At 35.9% G+C, this 5,349-nt stretch overlaps 1 pseudogene; it reads right to left on the reverse strand.

The window, feature by feature from the left end:
• Window positions 1-4,398: 4,398 nt before the first annotated feature.
• Window positions 4,399-5,085, reverse strand: LOC109702682 (YEATS domain-containing protein 4-like; annotated as a pseudogene).
• Between the last annotated feature and the right edge of the window lie 264 nt (window positions 5,086-5,349).

Genomic DNA, 5,349 nt, shown 5'->3' on the forward strand with positions numbered 1-5,349 from the left:
ACCTCTGGCCTCCACCTTTAGTGGCACCCTATCCAACTCCCCAAATTTCTATAGCTAGCCTAACAAACATTAACCCCCCCCAACTCCCACTGCTTGTAGATATTACCACCAAGGGGTCTTTATATAACATATAAACTACTGGGTATTGAACCTGTGAATTAGTTATCACTAAATTACCCCCAGAGCAGGGACAGAAATAGCACACCAATGTAGCTAAAAACCCAAGACAGCGACAAAACAAATTAAATCAAGGGAAAGAAAACAAGTGACTAAAACCACCAACTAGCCTATCAAGAATATAGTTGCACAGTATCAAGTGAAGCAATGGGAAGAAGAAAAAGGGATGGAAACCACTCTCCTCAAAAAAATAGTTTAATATAGGATTCAGAGGGAAATGAAGAAAATGGATAACCAGTTCCTGACTCCAACAAAACAAAGATAAATGGCACCAACAAACCCAGCGATGACCACAAAAACACCCTCAAAGAAGAAAATCTGCAAGTAATCATTGAGAATTTCATGGAGAACATACTAGATGCAGTTAACCAAAATGTACAAGATGCACTCAAGAAATTTCATGACACCAAAAGTGAAGGCTACAAGAAGACACAGAAACAAATAAATGAACTAATAGGAGCCTTAAATAAACACCAAAGTGAAACAGAGAGCACTATAACTAGAGATAAATGAATTGAAGATGAAAATAGAAAATATTAAAGAGGAATGTAAATGGACTCAACTTCCCTATCAAAAGACACTGTTTGTCAAACTGGATTAAAAAGGTATATCCAACAATCTCTTGTTTACAGGAGACCCATCTCATTGACAGAAACAAACACTAGCTAGGGTGAAAGGCTGGAAGAAGAGTTACCAAGCCATTGGTCCCTGAAAACAGACAGGAGTAGCAATACTTTTATCAGACAAAGTAGACTTCAAACTAACAATGATCAAACAAGATAAAGAAGAACACTTCATACTAATAAAAGGGGAAAAACACCAAAACAATTATCAATCTATATGCACACAATGTTAGTGCACCCAATTTCATCAAACATACTCTAAAGGACTTAAAAGCACATACAGACTCCAACACAGTGGTAGTGGGAGACTTTAATACTCCCTTATCACCAATAGATAGGTCATCCAAACAAAAAAATCAATTAATAAGAACTAAATCATACCATAGGTCAAATGGATTTAGCTCATGTCTGCAGAATATTTCATACAACATCTGTATAGGGAAAGACAGAAAACCCAAAACTTAAAAGTGCTTGATGTGCTCACTGTAGAGGAGCTAATACACTAATCTTAAACTGACAGAGGTCACTATGGGAAGGTGACTGGGAAGTAGTGAAGAGATCTGGTAGAGATGAACCAATTCCAGTTGTAATATACATGTGCATGAAAGCAATGCTAAGAACTGCATAGCTATCTTTATCTCAAACTAGCAAAAATGATGTGTCTTTTTATTATTGCTTATGGCTTCTCTTCAACAAAATTGGAAGATAGGGCAGAACAGGTTTGACCTGGAAGCGAGAGGAATGAGGGGAAGGGAGAGGGTGGGGGGCAGGGGAGACAAGATGGCCCAATGCATGCACATATGAATAAGCCAAAAAAAAAAAAAGAAATGTGCAACTTTTACAATATATCTTTTATTATGCAAAAATTATAATGAGATCTACTCTGAAATAATTTAAAATACATTACAATATTAACTATAAAACAGTGTTATACAGCAAGTCTTTAGATATTTTTTATCTAACATGACTGATACTCTACACCTATTGAAAATCAACTTCTCATTTTCCCAATGGATAAAGAGCAATGAATAGAATTATTGGTAATATGGTAATTTTATTTTTCACTGTTTGCAGAACTTACATACTGTTCTTTACCATTTTCCATAGCATTGCCGCATTTACCTTCCATGAATAGTTATACAAGTGTGCTATGTTGGTCAGTTTTTGCCATTGTGACAAAATACCTGAGAGAACAACTTAAAAGCAGGAAAGTTTTATTTTGGCTCAGTGTCAGAGGTTTTAGCTCATGTTTGGCAGAGCTTACGTTTCTGAGTTGTGGTGAGGCAGAGCATCATGGCAGGAGGACATGAGGAAGTGCAGTTGCTCATTTCATGGTGGCCAGGAAGCAGAGATGTGGGGAGGAATGGTCCTGTGACAAGCAATAGCCCCCAGAACACATCCTCAGTGGCCTACTTTCACCAACTGGGCTCCATATCTCTATATATCCATCGCCTCACCGAAATGCCATTGAATTATAAATTTGTCAATGGCTTAATCCACTGATTTGGTTAGAGCGCTCAACAACCAATCACTTTCCTAAAGCCCTCCAACCAAGCTGGTAACCAAGCCTTTAACACATGAGCCTTTTTGAGGGCCATTTCATTAGTGCCAAGTCCCACCAGGTGCCAATTCCTAGACTTCCACGCAAATACTTGTTACTTTCTACTTTGTGGGTAATAACTGTGTAGTCAGGTATGAGGTAGTACCTTGTGGATTTAATATGCATTCCCCCAATTGATTAATAACAAGGAGCATCGTTTCATATATCTGTTGGCCTTCTCTATGTCTTCTTGGAGAAATATAGAATACATGTCTTTGCCCATTTTTTGTAACTTTTAAAAAATTTTTAATTTCTATTGGCATGTTCTAAATTGTGTCCTCTCAATTCATGTTTGCTGAACCAATTATATAAAAAACACTCAACAGACTGAAGGAATACAATGGTGAGCAAGATATGTAGTTTCTCTCTATATATATTTTTCGCTTCTGTAAAACAAATGCCATGGAGATTCTGATGTGTCTCCCTTTGGGTTTTGTCAGTATGGATTCTCTTTAGTTATTCTTGTAAGGAAGGTCTAGTGGTATTAAATTGCCTCAGATTTTTGTATGTCATTAATTAAATTTATTATTTCCTCTTCATTATTGAAGGATAGTTTTGTCAGATAGTACTGGCTGATAATTTTATTTTTCTTTCATCACTTTGTATAACTCAACTCACTTTACTGTGGCCTTTATGATTTCTCCTGAGAAATATACTAATAGTGTTGTGCACATCCCTTGTATAGGTCATTATTTCTTAAAATAAACCTCTGTACCTTTTCTTCTGTATCTGGAATTTCCATAATGCATATATTAGTGCAGATATGATGTTTTACAAATCCCTTAGGCTCTCTTAGCTCCTTTATTAGTTTTTTGCTCCTCTAATTGGGTAATTTGAAATATCATCTATTAAAGTTTGCTGAGTTTTTGCTTCCACTGTACAAGTCTGACATTTTCAGTTTAGTTACTATATTATGTAGTTCTAAAATTTCTTTGGTTCTTTCCAAATTTTCTATCTCTTTATTAATATTTTATTTTTGTTTATGCAGTTTTCCTTGAGCTGATAGAGCATCTTTATCAAAGTCAACTTGACTCTTCATCAGACAAGTTATGTACATATAGCACTTTATATATACAGGTTCCATATCTATGGATTCAAAAAACCATGATCCAAAAATATTATAAATTTTCATCAGTACTGAGCATGTACAAACATTTTCTCATGTCCTTATTTCCTAAGCAGTACAAAATAACACCTATTTAATATCATTTGCATTGTATTAGACATCATAAATAATCTAGAAATAACTTAAAATCCACAAGATTATATATAGTGGAACTATGCAAATGCTGTTATTTTATATAGATAAGATTTTGCTATCTATGGGCTACCCTGAAAGCAATTACCCACAGATAATGACGTATGAGTATATCTCAGTTGCTTTAGGATTAGTTCCTTGAGATTTATTTTGTACGTTTCTTTGGATCATATTTTCCTCTTCATGTATCTCATAATTGTATGCTGACAGTCAGACACTTCAAAAAACAGTCATCTCTCCAAATCTTTATAAATTGGTTTTGTATAGAAAAAGGCTCTTACCATCACCACAGTCTGATATTTTGAGAGTCTCTAGAATGTTATGGGAAGGAATAGAACTTCTCTGGTCCTATGCATTCTTTTTTTTTTTTTTTTTTTTTTGTATAATGGTTTGAACTCATGGCCTTGTACTTGCTTGGCAGATGCTTCACCATTTCAGTCATGTCCCTAGCACTTTTTGCTTTCATTATTTTTGGAATAGAGTCATCATATAATTTCCCTAAAAATGGGTAGGTAGAATGCCTATAGAGCATCCATTATTACACACATGTATTTCCCATTAAAGATTGCTTAAATAGTATGAATACCTTGACAGGTAGTAAGGTATTGCTTAAATAGTATGACTATTTAAAAGGTATGACTACCTTTCTCAGCTAGTAAGCTGAGAAATCCATGGTCGACAATTATAAATGCAGTTTTTCTAGGAAGCGTCATAGCATTTGCATTAAGTTCATTTTGCCATTACAATCCAACTAATAATTTCTCTCCAGAACTGTGTATATGTCTTGTCTGATCATTTTCAAGTTTCCTGATTTCATTTTTAAACAATTTATAGTTTCACAATTTGCTTTTAATCTCTCAAGCTCTACAATTTCAAAGCTTGTTTTTTTCTTGGCAGCTTCTAATTTTTTTTCTGATTTTTCACTTCAGTTTCTGCAAATTCTGTTAATGTTAGCTGAAGAGACATTGCTAATAATTGTTGCATCGTTGCTGTTGGATCTTGAAATATCATTTCATCATAGAACTCTGAAACCACTCTTTTTCCTCATCACTGCATTGTAGCTGATTGCAACAGCTTTAATAAATGAGATAAGCTTGCAGGTCTTCCATTAGGGTCCATAAAAAATATTTTAATGATTATTTAGAATTCACCCCATCCTGTTTCAGTAATTTCATAAGGAGGCTTAGTTATGACTCTTAAAGGATTACCATAGCTTTCATTTAATACAACTGGATTTTCTTCACATATGCCAACATATCCTCATTTCTGTAAGGTTTTACATAGACTGTCCACTGATGGGTGTGCCCATCATCTTCTCTTCTTTCCAAAATACGGAGCACCATTACCATAAACTATTGGTTTAATGATCAAAACTCCTTTCACTCTCCAGCCAGTATCAGACCCCAATTCATCATTCTCTTAAACATATGATCCCATGGAAGAAGCTGCCACAACCAGGGAAAGACACCGGAGCCAGCGGAGTCGCTGGTCCCCTCAGAGGCCCAGCGGGCTGGACAGGCAGAGGTTCTCAGGGGTAGGAGTCACCTGGCCTCGCCACTGAGCAAAGGCCAAGTCCTCTGCCTGCAGTGTCCAGTCCAGGTTGGCCATTCAGCTCCGTGTGGATAGAGAGCACAGCGGGAGGCAATGGGTCCAGTTTTTGTTTCTTTGTAAGATAGTAAAAATGAGTTATG

The sequence above is a fragment of the Castor canadensis genome, chromosome 3 (genome assembly GCF_047511655.1).
Source record: "Castor canadensis chromosome 3, mCasCan1.hap1v2, whole genome shotgun sequence".
In the NCBI taxonomy this organism is placed as follows: domain Eukaryota; kingdom Metazoa; phylum Chordata; class Mammalia; order Rodentia; family Castoridae; genus Castor; species Castor canadensis.